Below are 16,389 nucleotides of genomic sequence, written 5' to 3' on the forward strand. Positions count from 1 at the left end.
TAATTAAATCAAGAAGAGAGGTGAGCATGTAGGGGAGGTATTTTATTATTATTTAAAAATGGAGCAGTTCTTATGAAAGATTTATTAATTGATTATATGTTTGAAATAATTTGTTTGATAACCTATCTGAAAGGATCCACATGAATTGTTCGGAAGTAGGCAGGGGTAAAAGGAAAGGCCTAGAAAACAAAATTAGATAATTTTTTTATCTGCATGAGTTACTTTCCATTGAGAGTTTAAAAATACACCTAGAAAATAAACGTTCTTCCTTTATCAATGTTAGGAAAAGTCCAGACATGAAAAATCATCCGGTAAGAATCTGCAGAACCTCAAAAGGATAAATAGGATTACATTGAGGTTTTAATCAGTGTTCAGAAAAATCAAAAAGTCCAGCCTACTGGTAGAATGTTCTGTTGCCTTCCTTCCACAAATACTAGTGCCAATTTTTGAAGTTATTATGAGTTCTGAAGCTACACTTTTGGCTTGTCTAAAAATGTATACATTTAACCTTTTAACTTTCATTTATCTGGGTGAATTATTTTAGGAATTTATGATCAATGCTGGTTTTGAGTCGATAGTAAAGGAAGAAAATAAGACATTTTTTAGATTTCATGTTCCCCGTGACAGATTCCTTCAAAGAAAAAAAAAGTTTCTGTAACAAGAGCTGAGCAAATATCTATGAGTGTGCCTTCCAAAAAATGAATTGAGCCTTGTGTCTTAAAAACAGCATTTTAAAAATAAGTCATAAGGGAGATGAGGGAGCTGAGCTGTGATAGATGATATTCCAGATATCTCTTCAATCAATTTTGTATAATGCTTTGGAAGCAGACTAACGAGTAATATGAAATCATTTTTCAGGATGCTATATGTGCACACTCTTTGTTCTATTTCTGTATTCCTTGGCACAGGCAATTTAAGCAATGTACTTGTAATACTCCAAGAACAAAGACCAATTTCCCTGAAGGTGATGAGCACTCTTGAATTTCACAAATGCAAAAAAAAAAATCATTTTCATGTTGTCACATTTAGATAATGAAGTGTGCTAGATTTACAGAGTCTCCATGTTGAGTTTCAGAAATTATGCCCATTGTGTGTATGTTTTATTCCAAGAGTCAGAAAGTAGATGTAGGCCGTTCTTAACAAGCATTGACAAGTAGTAATTATCAGCGAGTGTTGTGAAAGATGGAGGGCTGAAAGGATTCAGACATCAGCTTCTGAACATGAGTATCTTTTATTCTCGGGAAAACAGGTATCCAGTTGATCTGTTGATGATCCTTCGTCGAGGATTCAGGATCGGATGGTATCTCTGTGTGACTGAAATGAACCACCTGTTGTCTTCAAATGAAAGTAAGGGAAAAGGTTGGAGAAGGACAATATATTAATCCTTCTGGCACCTTGCAGCCGCTTTGCTTGTTTTGTTTTACTTTGGAAGGATGTGCAGGGCTGAGAGTAGAAGTGCCTCCCATCTGGGCCCCCTCCTGGGATGTTCCCCTTGACAATGATGTGCATTCGAGCACACAGTATCCTGTCGGAGGGGATTCCAACGTTCAGAAGCTACCCTGTCTCTGCTCATCTGATTTTTCCTTGAATGTTGACATGCACGGTTTTGTTTGTTCTCCAAGTGTACCAAGGGCACTTTGCCAGAGAACTGTTTCCCTCACAGTGTAGGTAAGAATAGTGTCAGCACGATTAAAATGTTGGTAGCTATTTGACAAAAAATCCAAAGTGGAAATCCAAGGGTTGCAAGACACACAGATACTTTCTTCCCTCTTCCTGAAACCTAACCTGAATGAACAGGACCCAAAGATCGGGTGATTATTCTCTCCCCGCACTCCCCCTGAAGCTCCCCCATCTTTGGGGGCACAGTCCTGCTTAAACTTGTTTCTTCACATTCCACACAGAGGGCAGAGTTCTGAATGCGTACACAGTCTACCCTTACCCAGTTTCACGTTACGTAATAGCTGTGAATGCCCTCTTGTGCCTGGGAATAGTACAAAACTAAGCCTTGATAGAATGTCCACCAAAAAGAAAACCTTTGGGCAACATCTCAGTAGTTAGGCACAGACAGAAAGGCAATTTTGCCCATTTTACTAAAGCCTGAGACCCCATTATGAGGTCACAGAAGAAAATCAAGATAGGGACACCTGGGTGGCTCAGTGATTGAGCATCTGCCTTTGGCTCAGGTCGTGATCCCAGGGTCCTGGGATTGAGTCCCACATTAGACTTCCCATGGGGAGCCTGCTTCTCCCTCTGCCTTTGCCTCTGCTTCTTTCTCTGTATCTCTTATGAATAAATAAATAAAATCTTAAAAAAAAGAAAATCAAGACAATAAAGGGTTTGAGTTCATAAACCTCTCTTAGACCTGAGTGCAAAAAATTAGGGCCGATTGGAAAGCTATAATTTGCTTTACTGTCTTAAGAGTTGGAATGTTCACTCTCAAGATACTAGCTGCTGGGAAACCAACAGGCTCATTCAGATATATCCGTCTAGAAGAGTCATAGGACTTCTCATTCAATGACTAAACTGTAAGAACTTTATTGGGACTACAAGAATGCTTTTAAGGCAGCTAGTAGGAGGTTTCATTAGAAGTTCACAAATGGGGGGGAAAGGGGACGGGGGAGAAAGATGACCACAGAGATTTGGCACTCAAAACCTTGAGTTATGACACTCATTTTAAAGGTGTTTCATTCCTTCATTCATTCACTCACTCACTCATTCCACTTTGGAGGGAAGATGGAATGGGGAGAAGAATGAGTTCGGGCATCTCACTTGATAATCTTGCTCTTCCTGAGAGGTTCCCCAATCTGCTTTGAATAGGAAGAACATTGCTTGTAAAATCACATACAGCTAACTGTATTTAGATGGGTTATCACTTTCTTAAAATTGCACTCAAACTGCCTTTTCTTAAATATACTTGGGAAATTCAAGAAGCCATCAGTACCAATGATGCTGTAGCTGAACAGAGCCTTTGATCAAAGACAGGATAGCAGAGGAGTGGATGGGTGAGGGTCCCAGGAAACCCCTGGTCATCAGGCTAATTAGGTCTGTAGGTTCTTTCAGTTGTAAACTCTTAATATTCTTGTTTAAGGATATATGCTTTTTTGGGTAAATGGTGAAATAGAAATGATAAGCTAATGAAGAAGTAAGCATCCTCGTATCTCTTTGATTACATTGATCTTTATGTCTATGCATGTCAGCAAACCTGGCCTTCTCGTCCTGTTTCCTGTCTCTAGAACAAGATTTCTCAACCTTGGCACTGTTGACATTTTAGACCAGATCATTCTTTCTGGAGAGGTGCTGACCTTTGCATCCCTGGCCTCTGCCCACCAGGTGCTAGTGGCAGCCCCCTACTGGTCACAAATGTGACAAAAAATGTCTTCAGACATGGCCAAATGTTGCCGTGGCAACAAAAATCAGCCCTGATTGAGAGCCATGACTCCAGGGTAAACAGATTTTCCAAGACAGTCCATATGTTTTCCCGGCTATAGGACAGGTCCTTTCACTCTCCAGAGTGTTGTGATCTGGACAGGGAGTTAAGTGGTTCCCCCCAGTTACTGTGGTCTCAGTAAATCACAACTCCATATTTCCAGTTGCTTATGCCAAAACTGAAGATGTTCTTAACTGTGCTCATTCCCTGATACCCCCAGCCAAGCACTCGTGGGTCCAGTTAAATAACACCACCTTTAAACTGTGTGCTGTGTCTAGCACCTCTCTCCACATCCGGTGACTGATGCCACCGCTTTTCTTGCCCAGCAAAACGTGTGTCCCTCTTCCGGCTATTCTCAGCACAGCCGCCAAAGCTGTCATGTCTGATTAGAAGTGGGATCATGCCACTCCTGCACTCAAAATCCTTCAGGGGCTTCCCCTTCCACTCAGAGGAAAAGCCAAAATCCAGCTGTGCTGGCCTCTGCTATTCCTTGGACACCTGGCAGGTCCTGATTCAAGGCTTTCCTCTGTGAATTCCTTCTGCTTGGTCCCCTCCTGCTCACCCCATTCCGGACATCTGCATAGCTGCTCCCTTGTTTCCTCAAGTTCGTATTCTACTGTCAGCTTCCCAGACCACCCTACTTACAACCGCCCCCTCGATTCCTCTCCCCTGATTTATTTTTTCCATAGCTCTTAACCATTATCTGACATACTAAAATTGTACCCGTTTATTTATTTGCTTACTTCCTAAGTTATTGTGTGGCTTTCAGGATGAGAATGCAGACTCCATGAAGGCAAGGACTTTTCTCTGTTTTACTTGCTGTGCTGTGCTTAGTGCCTTTAGCAGTTTCCCCAGGAAATGCGTGGTGGGCACTCATTAAATACTGAATGAGTGCAATAATGAGTTTATTGAATGCTTGCTTGCTTCTAGGCCTGGGGCTGAATGCTGAGTATTCAAAAGGAAGTGCAGTCCTGTTCCTACCTTCAGGAAGCTTACAGTCTATCAGCGGACATGCACATGTGAACACATAAGCACAGTCGAGCAAGATGTTTGCAATAAAGAGAAGAATGCAGGGAGGTAGGATAGAGGAATAGAAGGGGTTGGTGGAGCACAAGGGGAGTGCTCTGTGTTGAGCAGGAAGTAGATGGTGGGGACAGGATGGTACTTAAGATGCTCTTTTCTTCTTTCTTTTTTTTTAAGATTTAGTTTATTTATTTGAAAGAGAGATAGCGAAGTAGAGCATGAGCAAGGGGAGAGGCAGAGGGAGAAGCAGACTCCTGATGAGCAGGGAGCCTGTTGCAGGGCTCGATCTCAGGACCCTGGGATCATGACCTGAGCCAAAGACAAACACTTCACCCACCGTGCCACCCAGGCACCCCTAAGATGCTCTTTCCTGCTGCCCTATCTCAGTCCATAATCTGCCTTCCTCCTGTGGTGCAAATACAGAGCGAATGGCAATCTAAAGCCACCACGTGTACAATCCTGACTCTTTAGCATGGTATGTGGCACTCGCCATCAGTTGGCTCCCTGCCCAAGTTTATTATTGCAGAAGAGTTCCTGCAAACTGCCTTTCTCACCAACTAGACTGGTGGGAACAGGATGTGTTTTTGCCACCCTGAGGCTTCTCCTTGCTCCTGGGATGCCCTCCCCCACTGCATGGTCGATATGACAGGCTTCAAGATTGGGCTGACATGGAATAATCTTGATGAAGGCTTCTTGATGTCACTTTCCGTCTGGATGAATTATCACACAAAAGGCGATAGGCACCTGCATTAGGCAGCGTGGAAAAGCATGTTTCTCAACAGAATGAACCTATTAAGAAGGTTCGAAGAACAGTGCAAAAACATAAATACCATCCATCAAGACTGTGTTATGAACTTTGAGTAACTGCAGTCTGAGATGCACATTCCTGGAACAAGAAATGACAAACCTGTCATAGGTAGGTATAAACAAGGAGACAACATAGGCTCAGGGCCCGGGCGATGAGAGAAGAGGAAGATTAGTACCTTTTCAAAGCATTTCCCTCATCTGCCTAAAGTTTAATCTGGGACAGGTTGGAATTAAATTCTGGACCACACTATATTTATGACTACATATAATTGTATTTAAATGTAGATTAAAACGAAATCCGTAGTAAACTAGATAAGTTTATCTTAGGTTTTGAGTTTTATGATTTATAACTACTAATCTCTATTATTGTGATAAAGTTGGGGGTTGAAAGTACCAATTCAAGTATTTTTAAAAGTAAATGTTACAACCAGGTAGACCAGAATGTGATTGCAACCAAGATTCAACCAGAGTCTGATCAGTTGGGTCAGCAGCATGCTTTGTAGAAGAGTATCTGTAGGACCTGTTACTCTTTGAATACTTATTCAACAATTGGATACTTGAGTATTAACTTCAACATGCAGTTGAACAATTCTATAGCTGAAGGCCTAAGTATCAGGCATTATTTTGATCCTATCACATTGTTAAGAACCTATGAATTAAGTGTGTTTTCTCTACTTCCACATAATGAAGCTGAAGCTTAAGGAGGTTTAAGACCTTCAGCAGCCAGCAAGACAAGAATGCAAGATCCAAACCCAGTTTATTCCAAAGTCAAAGCTCATTCTTTTTTTTATATCAATATTTTTCATTTATTTATTAGAGAGAGAGAGAGCATTGGGAGAAACAGAGGGGAAGGGACAAGCAGGCTCTGCACTGAGCATGAAGCTCTATGTAGGGCTTGATTCCAGGATCCTGAGATCATGACCTGAGCCAAAACCAAGAATCAGATGCTCAACCGACTGAGCTACCCAGGCACCCTAAAGCTCATTCTTTTTTTTTTCCCAAAGTTCATTCTTAACCACAAAGCACATCTGCCTCTGTGCTACAGCAATGGATGATTTCATTTTAGGCATTTGTATCTGAATTGAGGATAATCTTTTGCATCCAATTTATACAGATTTTGATGGGAATCTGTGTGTCATGAATCTTGGTTAGTCACAGAAATTATTTATTCAGTCTGTAATTGTTACAGTGTAAACTCATTGAGATTAATGAAATAGCTGATAATAATGTTTGAGGCCTAATTGTTATCTTGGGCAGGTATACTGCATGCTTGGTATCTAATCACATAATGGGCCTTTGTGAAAACAGAACAGTTCTAAGACTAGTATCAGCAATTCATGAAGGAAGATTAAAGCAGCTGACAAGGTCTTGAAAATTCCCCTGGGTATTATGGATTTCATTTTAAGTGAAAAATGCAAAGCAATTAAATTTCTTGTAACAGAATTCCTTAATTACACACAATTTATACTGATGATTTAATTTTACTTAAAAGTTAGCAACTTTGATTTCTTACAAATATGTAAAATGCATTGGTACATATGGAAAAGATGAAGAGGGTATGCAAAAAAAAAAAAAAAAAAAAATTTGGCCTAAGGGGTAGTAAGGGAACTGGAAGATTTTTCTCCTTAAAAAATTTTTCAGGGCAGCCCAGGTGGCTCAGCGGTTTGGTGCCGCCTTCAGCCCAGGGCCTGATCCTGGAGACTGGGGATGGAGTCCCACGTCAGGCCCCCAGCATGGAGCCTGCTTCTCCCTCTGCCTGTGTCTCTGCCTCTCTCTCTCTCTCTCTCTGCCTCCTGCCCCCGCCGTGTCCTTCATGAATAAATAAATAAAATATTCTTAAATTTTTTTTCAATATTATTGTTTAAATGGTTTCTCATTTTTAAAAGAAACAAATAAGTAAAACTTACTAACGCATAGAATAACGTAGCAGATTGTATTGTATTTTGCTATTTATGTGCTGTTACACAAGTCACTTCATTCCATACATTTAGAATATATTTATTATAAAAACAACTAGATGACAAATTACCCCATCCCTTCTACTTGCCCTAAAATCCCTTGGGGGCAAATCACCTCTTATAGTTGAATTGTGTTCCCCAAAAGATACGTTCAAGTCCTACCCCTTGTGAATTTGACCTTATTTGGAAATGTCTTTGTAGATGCAGTCAAATTAAGACTAGGTAATATTGGATTAATATAGGCTTTAATCCAATGACTGGTATCCTTATCAAGCAAGGGATACTTGGACACACAGAAGACAAACAGGGAAAAGCCAAGTGACAACAGAAGCAGAAATCGGAGTGATGCATCTACAAACCAGGCATCACCAAGGATTGTGGGCGGTCACCAGAAGGAAAAAGCAAGGAAGCCTCAGAGGCAGCGCAGCCCTGCCAACATCTTGATTTCAGACTTCTGGCTGCCAGAACTGTGAGACGATGAATTTCTGTTGTTTGAAGCCACTCAGTTTGTGGTAATTTGTTACAACAGCCTTATATTGGGTGTTGCATCACCCAAACCTGCAAGGTCCACATGGCATCACCATCTGCATGGGATGAAGCGAAGGAAGCAGTGTGGCATTGGATAACCCAGGAATAGGAGGACTCTCAAATCTTCCACAGGTACTTGCTGAGAACTGCAGCCCAAACTAGGAAGGATTCTGCTGGATTGAATTCATGAATGTATGCAAGAGGCTAGGATGGCATAAGGTCCAATCATGTCTAATGATACTTGAGGAATCCAATCTCCATAAGCTCAGGAAACTAGCACATCAAAGATCCTTTCCAGGAAAGTTCTGTTTTGAACATGATGGAGTTACAGCCTACCCAGCCTTCCTTCAGATAAACTCTGAGCAAAATACCAAAAACAACAAGCAACAGCAGACAGATTTTGGAAGGCTTAAACTCAGATGGAAAGCTCCCCCTCTTTCTTGTCAGGCAAACCAGGAAAGGGGCTTAGGGCAATCCGCTTCCACAGAGTGAGGAGGGAATCCCAGAAAAGACATCATGAGAGATGGAGGACCCCAAAGTCAGTGTGAAAGCCTGCCAAGTTTCTGGCTCATCCTCGGGACACACACATGGGCAAAACAGGCTGAAGTCAGTCTGAAATGAGAGCCGAGACACCACCCAACACAGGTGTTGACAGTTTGCAGTTAATTGCCTACTACAACATAAATATCAACAATCTGGAGGAAAATAATAGAATCCACAGTGTCTAGGTTACAAGGCAAAATTATATACAAAGAGTCAGAAAAGATGAGATCTGTTTTAAAGGGAGAAGACAGTCCACTGATGTCGACTCCAAGATGACCAACGCGTTAGAGTTAATCAGACTAGACTTAAATGCAACTGTTGTAACTATACTGAATGAAGCAAAAGGAAACATGCTGGCAGGGAATCAAAATACAGGAAATTTATAGAAACGTAAAAAAGAAACGTAGATTTTTAAGCAAAAATACAACATAAAAATAAGTTCTGGTAATACAAATTCAAATCTAAAATTGATTGGATGGCCTCAGTAGAAGAATGGAGATGATAGAGGACATGATCAGTGAACCTCATAGGTAGGTAGGTAGATAGATCTCTTTTTTTTTTTTTTCTTTTTTTGATCTCTTTCTGAGGAGTGTACTATAGTGAGCTCCCAATAAGAAATAGGAGTGGAAAGATTTTGATGTAAAGACTCGTGATAAGCATTAAGTATATACTTAATTTGAAATATTAATAAAGAGTAACAGGGATGCCTGGGTGGCTCAGTCGGTGAAGCATCTGACTCTTGATTTTGGCTCAGGTCATGATCTTGGGGTCCTGGGATCGAGCCCCATCAAGCTGAATGCTTAGGGAGTCTGCTTGAGGATTCTCCCTCCCTCTCCCCTGGCCCCTCCCTTGCTCACTCTCTCTCTCTCTCTCTCTCGCTTTTCAATAACAGTAATAAGGGATAATGCATTATACTGTAGATACAGTACAATTATTTTGAATGATGAAGAATCAGGACTTTATGTAAAAAGTAGAATAAGCTTGCTGATCTTCTTAGTGGTCTTAGGACTAAAAAAACTTAAAATCAGATGTTGGACAGGTGAAGGAGAAAAAGAAAAGGTAGATGAGATTGCTGGCTATTCAATATTGCTTAGAGTAGGAGGCCAGGCAACAATCTATTATGACTAAACACAGTTTATCCCAGGAATACAAGGGTGGCTCAGTATTAGAAAAATCCAAAATTTATCACATTTATGGGACTAAACGGGAAAATGATATAATCATCTCTGTAGATGTAAAAAAGACATTTGACCAATTTAATACCTGTTCTTTAATACCTTTCTAAAAATGTTCAAGTATTGATACATGTGTGCTTCCTAACATGTGAATTATGTGCGTGCACACACACACACACACACTTCATGAAGACTTACTCGAGCTTTTCCTGCAAAACTCAGAAACAATATAATGATGCTTACAATCTCCACTCTTATTTAATACTATGTTGGAAGTATTAACTGACATACTTAGATAATAGTTATCAATCAAGATACAGAGATTAAAAAGCAAGAAGTAAAACTATAGAGACCTGTGCTATCCAATAAGGTAGCTGAAAGCCACATGTGAATGTTTACATTTAAAGTGAATGTTCTTGGGGATCCCTGGGTAGCTCAGTGGTTTGGCACCAGCCTTTGGCCCAGGGTGTGATCCTGGAGTCCCGGGATCGAGTCCCACATCGGGCTCCCGGCATAGAGCCTGCTTCTCCCTCCTCCTGTGTCTCTGCCTCTCTCTCTCTCTCTATGTCTATCATAAATAAATACATAAATAAATATTAAAAAAAATAAAGTGAATGTTCTCAGGGGCGCCTGAGTGACTCAGTGGGTTAAGTGACTGACTTTTGGTTTCAGCTCAGGTCATGGTCTCTGAGGAAGGTGATCAAGCCCCGCATCAGGCTCCTTGCTCAGCTGAGAGTCCCTCTGCCCCTCCCTCCTCTGCAATAAACAAATAAATCTTAAAAAAAAAAATAAAGTAAGTATTGTCAGTTTGGGGGCACATGAGTGGCTCAGTAGGTTAAGCATCTGCCGTCAGCTCAGGTTGGGATCTCAGGGTCCTGCAAGCTCTATATGGGGCTCCCTGTTCAGCGAGGAGTCTGCTTTTTCCTCTCCCTCTGCTTCTACCCCGCCCCACTGCTCATGCTCTCTCTCTCTCTCTCTCTCTCTCTCTTTCTCAGATAAATAAAGTCTTAGGAAAAAGAAAAAACTATTGTCCCTGGCTTGGAGCCCATTGTGAGGCTCTAGCCCCGGACCCTGAGATCATGACCTGAGTGGAAATCAAGAGCTGGCCAGTTAACTTACTGAGCCATCCAAGCCCCACCAAGATTTAATAATAAAAAGTTTTTTGGAACGAAGTTTTTATAAGTAAAAGAAAGTTAGTCACATTAGGCACAGTCCAGGTACTTCCTAGCTATATGCAGATCGTGGCTGCTATTTTGGACAAGGTAGATATTAAACATTTCCATCATTACAAAAACTTCTGTTGGACAGTTCTATTATAGAATATATGAATATATATATATATAACTTGAATATAACGTATATATAACTTGAATATATATATATATATATATATATATATATATATATATATATATATAACTTGAAACTCAAAATAAGCAGTGGAAAAAATACTACCAACAATTAAAAAATTAGGAAAGTGCTGAGTTTTAAAATTAATGTACCAAATCAGTATCTTGCATATATAGGCTATTTTTACAATAGCAATAAATATAAATAAATATAAATTTTCATGCTCTTGGATAGGAATGCTCAACATCATGAAAATTTTAGTTTTCCCTTCATTAATCTACAGACATAATGCAGTCCCAATAGAAATATGATTTTTTTGTGTTTTTTTTTTTTCTGTAATGAGACGTGTAGGTTATAAGATGCCTGAGGAGAATTAAACAAGCAAGAAGGCCCTGACTAAGGAAAGCAGTGGGGGGAGTGGTGGCTGCTGGTTTGCAAACTGGCCCCCTACAGGGAGGGCCAGAGAAATGGAGACAAGGCAGGCCACTCCAGAAGGGCAGGTGGCAGTTTTAAGAAGGGAACTCATGTGGCTTGTTTTGGGTGCCACCTGGTGAGTAGATCTCTGAACCAAAGGGAGAATCTTAAACATTTACACAGAGGCCTTCCATCATGTGCACCATCCAGAAGGTCTCAACAACACATGGCTCTCTCAAGACTACATCCCTGAAAATGCCTCTGGCTGTCCGCATGGCGGGCAAAACATACCTTGTACATTCCAAGTACAGGAGAGGGAGTGAGGAGCCGCTGAGTACCCGGGTCCAGTGTAGGGTGGGGGGTTTGGGAGTTGGGAGTGGGGGGACTGCAGGATGGTCAACCAGTGGTCATATCCTCTCCATGACTTCCTCCAATAGTAGTCTTACCAGATATTAAAATATACTCTAAAGCAGTGATTCTCAACTTTTTTTTCCCCTCCAGGGAACACTCAGCGATGTCTGGAGACATTTTTGGTTGTCATAGCTAAGGGGTTGGGGTAGGAGCAGTGGGCTGCTACTGGCATCTGGTGAGTAGAAGCAAAGGATAATGCTACATATCCTGCAGTGCACAGAAGAGCCCCCCTACAAAAAAAGAATGATCTTGTCCATAATGACAATACTGCAGAGGTTGAGAATCTTGGCTCTAAAGCTTCTTTAACTAAGCCAAAAAAAAAAAAAAAAAAGAAAGAAAGAAAGAAAAAAAAAAAGAAAAAACTAAGCCATCTCTGTATTAGTGCATGAATAATGGGCCACTGGAAAAAACATAGTTCTTTTATTAGATCCAGTTGCCTGTTAAATCTAGTATACAATCAATATAGACACACTGCATATTAGTGAGGGAGGGGTTGATTTTTTAAATAAGGAGGATTGTGATATCTGGATAGCCATATGAAAAAAAGCTAAAGTTGAACCCATCCTTAGATATACTTCAGGATAAATTAAAAATAGATCAGGTGTTCAAGTGTAAAAAAAAAATGGAACATGATATACGTATAGAAGCTTTTATTCAACTTAACAGGTACGTCTTCATAAATTCTTTTTTTTTTTTTTTAATTTTTTTTATTTATTTATGATAGTCACAGAGAGAGAGAGAGAGGTGCAGAGACACAGGCAGAGGGAGAAGCAGGCTCCATACACCGGGAGCCCGACGTGGGATTCGATCCCGGGTCTCCAGGATCGCGCCCTGGGCCAAAGGCAGGCGCTAAACCGCTGCGCCACCCAGGCATCCCCCGTCTTCATAAATTCTTATAAATAAGATCACCACCATCTACATCAAGAAAGAGAACATTACTGTCACTACAGAAGGTATTTTCCCGATTACAGTTTTTCCTCCTTCCAGAATTAATCGCTATTCTGGTATTCTGACTTTTATGGAAATCAGTTCCTTGATTTTCTTTATATCTCTAAGAGTCTAAAAAGGACTATTGCATTTTGCCCTTTATTGTATTTTATATACATGCAAGCATTCTTTATCTCTCCTTACGTTTCTTGCTTTTTTTTTTTTTCCTCTGAAGATGTTTATGTAATATATCCACATTGGCCTGTCTGACTGTAGTTCATTTTGATTGTCTTATAATATTCCTTTTACAGATTTACCCTCATTCATTCTGTTGTTGAGAGGTAGTCGAGTTGTTTCTACCTTTTGGCTCTTATAAATAATGCTGCTATAAACATTCTTTTATAAATATAAATATAAATATAAATATAAATATAAATATGGTGCACACACCCATGCATTGTTCCAGAATATACAGGAGTATCTGGGGAGAAGTATGTTATATTCTTTTTTTTTTTTTTAAAGATTTTATTTATTTATTCATGATAGTCACAGAGAGAGAGAGAGAGGCAGAGACACAGGCAGAGGGAGAAGCAGGCTCCATGCACCGGGAGCCCGATGTGGGATTCGATCCCGGGTCTCCAGGATGGCGCCCTGGGCCAAAGGCAGGCGCCAAACCGCTGCGCCACCCAGGGATCCCTGTATGTTATATTCTTGAAAAGAATGTGCAATCTATGGTTGTTACAAGCAATGCTTTTATAAGTATCTATTCAAGTTTTGTTAGTCATGTTTTTCAAATCTTTTATATCTCTCTGTCCTAACTTTTTATTTATTGCGTCAGTTACTCAAAGGTTTTTTTTTTTTTTTTTTTTTTTTTTCCCACAGTATGATTTATGGATATTCTTCTTTCTTCTGTGGTTCTTTTTTCTTTATGTATTTTTAGACTGTATTATTAAGTGTACATAAACTGTAAAATGGTTTCCTTCCTTTTAAATTAAATATTTTATCCTTATGAAGTGGTCCACATTGTCCCTAGTTTCGCTTTTGATTTTCAAGTTTACTTTCTTTCCTATCCATCGGGCTAGCCCAACCACCCCACTGGGCGTGCAGCCTGCTTAAGATCCTTTCTTTCTTCTACCTCTGTTCCTCTCGCCTCCCTCACACACTCTCTTTCTAAAAAAGGTAAATCAATTAAATAAAATGTTACAATTTCTTGAATTTAGAGTAAGAAAAATAAAAGGAAGTGAAATTAGAATTGTTGAACTTTACATGTCTTTTTACCATAGGAAAACTCATTTCCTAAAATATGTCTCTAAGGTTAATAATAAAAAAAAGGTACAGGTATAAATATTAAAAATATTAAGCTTGGGCAGCCTGGGTAGCTCAGCAGTTTAGCACCACCTTCAGCCCAGGGCCTGACCCTGGAGACCCGGGATCGAGTCTCACGTCGGGCTCCCTGCATGGAGCCTGCTTCTCCTTCTGCCTGTGTCTCTGCCTCTCTCTTTCTATGTCTCTTATGCATAAATAAATAAAATCTTTACAAATAAAAAATAAATAAAAATTAAAATTAAAATATTAAGCTATTGGAGTCATTATGTTTTTTTAAAACACTTCAGCCTTCAAATTTAGGAAGTATTTATAGACTGGGTGCTGTGAGCTGTAGGGATACTCTTCCTCTCATCTTCCCTGTGGTGAGTTACATCACTTGTACACCATCCGGCTTACCGCATTCACATTCCTGTTCACTGTAATCCTGGGGGTTGTTTTGCTCTCTGATCAAACAGACTCAAACTTAACACTGGGCTTTCACTTCTTGTTTCTTAGTTCCTGAATTCTTTGAGACATCTGAATTATGTTATCAAGCCTTCAGAAAGGCTCCTGGTGCAGCTGCACTCCAGTAAGTCATGTCACATTTGAAAATATGACCATATAAATAGAATGAATGGCTCACTAATTGAATGAGAATACTCCTGCTGACACCTTCTTTCCGGGAAGGCATTGCAGATCACTAATTCTCAGACTTTAATATGTGTACATATTACCTGGGAACTGTTAAAAATGAAGATTTGGGACACCTGGCATTGGCTCTGAGTTCTGCATGTCTAACAAGGGTCCAGGTATTCCCATGCTACTGACCTGTGGATCCCACTCTGAGCAACACTCGGGAGGACTTGGCTTCCTTGTCTTTGGACCTGGATGTGGCGACAGACAAGCTGAAGGCCAGTTTTATTTTTCCCCTCTTGAAGATAATTTGCTCTTTCTGCCTGGATGTCTAAAGGATTCCTCTGTCCTTGAGATTCAGTCATCATGTGGCATTTGAGCATTCTCTCTCAGACTTTCCTGGAAAAAAAAAAAAAGAGTATGTTCTTTTTAATTTGGAAATGCAGCCTTTTTCTTGTTTATGGGATATGCTTCCTGAATTATATTTTTGTGCACATCTGTACCATCTGATGGGTCTCTATTTCATGGAGAGAAATTCATGATCAAATTATCTTGGTCGGTGTTCTGGATCTTGTCGCTTCATTTATTGCTTTATTTTCTCTATTATTTTTGAAATGCATTTACTGATTATCTGACACTTCTCTATGTGAGTAATTCAATTCTCACTAGTGTCTATTCTATTAATCTTTCTTTCTTTCTTTCTCTTTCTTTCTTTCTTTCTTTCTTTCTTTCTTTCTTTCTTTCTTTCTTTCTTTTTACTTTGGCTGTAATTACCTAGTTTGAGACTTTGGAATAATTTTCCTTGGGCCAATATTACCCTTCCTTATTCCATTCTTGAGCTATGTTTTACTGTAAGGTAGCTCTGTGCCCCTTGCATGCTATATTCCACTCTTCCCTCCATAGGATATTTGCAGTTACCAAGCTACTGCCTTTTGCTAAGACTTGAGTGCCTCTGTCTCACCTGATATAATGTGGTGACTTCTTGACTCTTTTTCCAAAGTGCATTACATCTGCTTATTCAACCTTTGGACTCTTTCCCTCGATTCAGAGCAGCCCACCAGAGATAGTGGGGGCTCATTATTCATCTCTCCCTCGCCTCCCAACAACAGTGAGATATTGCAATATATGGAAAATATATGTAGTTGGTCATTCAGATGACCAGAATATATTTCTCATATACATTTGGTTTTCATCCACAGTTCCTGACTCACAGTTCATAAAACCCTTAGAATTTCCTGAGCAATAAGAGCAAGAGGAGCATCTTTTGTTATAATACGTGGTCTCTAGTCCTCATCTCCTGCAAATGCTTCAAAGCCATCAAGATGCAGTGGGTGTTTCCATATTCATTACCAGTCCCTTTCCACCACAGTTGGGTTTATGTTAATGAGTCACTTTTGGAAAGCACCTAAGAAAGAGGACTGGTTGCCAGGGGAACCAACCAAGAATAGAGGGTGGAACTTTCAGTTCCACCCTCTGATTTCCGGGGAGGAGAGTAGTATTGGAGGAATCAATCACCAATGACCAATGAGTTCATCAATCATGCCTATGTAAGGAAGCCACCACTAAAAACCCAAAGAGGAGGGGATTCAGAGAGCTTCCATATTGGGGAATCAGAATGCTCCCATGTGCCAACATGTCGGGCTCCAAACTCCAGAAAGACAGAAGCTCCTTTGTTTGGGGCCTTGTCCGGTGTATCTTTTCATCTGGCTATTGATTTGTATCTTTTAATATCCTTTGTCATAAACTGATAATCTTGTGTATAAATGGGTTTCCTGAGTTCTGTGAGCTACTCTAGCAAAGTAATTGAACCTAAAGAGGAGGTCTAGGGAACCTCTGATTTATAGCCAATTGGTCAGGGGTGCAAGTACCAATCTGGGTGTGCAGTTGG

The 16,389-nt window shown here is 40.2% G+C and overlaps 2 long non-coding RNA genes across 6 annotated transcripts in view; one reads left to right on the forward strand and one right to left on the reverse strand.

The window, feature by feature from the left end:
* The window catches only part of LOC140606916 (uncharacterized), a 49,220-nt gene that overhangs the window by 14,612 nt on the left and 18,219 nt on the right, over window positions 1-16,389 (forward strand). For 2 of the 3 annotated variants that reach the window (XR_012009128.1, XR_012009127.1), the window contains exons 2-3: window positions 1,250-1,347; window positions 11,727-11,811. This is a non-coding gene — a long non-coding RNA (uncharacterized lncRNA). Of the gene's footprint in view, window positions 1-1,249; window positions 1,348-11,726; window positions 11,812-14,384; window positions 14,458-16,389 lie in introns of all 3 variants that reach the window. The other variant, XR_012009129.1, reaches the window with a different exon arrangement.
* The window catches only part of LOC140606917 (uncharacterized), a 27,963-nt gene continuing 11,574 nt past the window's right edge, over window positions 1-16,389 (reverse strand). For 2 of the 3 annotated variants that reach the window (XR_012009131.1, XR_012009130.1), the window contains exons 3-4: window positions 14,697-14,900; window positions 12,308-12,551 (exon numbers count right to left, since the gene is read on the reverse strand). This is a non-coding gene — a long non-coding RNA (uncharacterized lncRNA). Of the gene's footprint in view, window positions 1,336-12,307; window positions 12,552-14,696; window positions 14,901-16,389 lie in introns of those variants that run through there. The other variant, XR_012009132.1, reaches the window with a different exon arrangement.

Source organism: Canis lupus, chromosome 16 (assembly GCF_048164855.1).
Source record: "Canis lupus baileyi chromosome 16, mCanLup2.hap1, whole genome shotgun sequence".
Taxonomy (NCBI): Eukaryota; Metazoa; Chordata; class Mammalia; order Carnivora; family Canidae; genus Canis; species Canis lupus.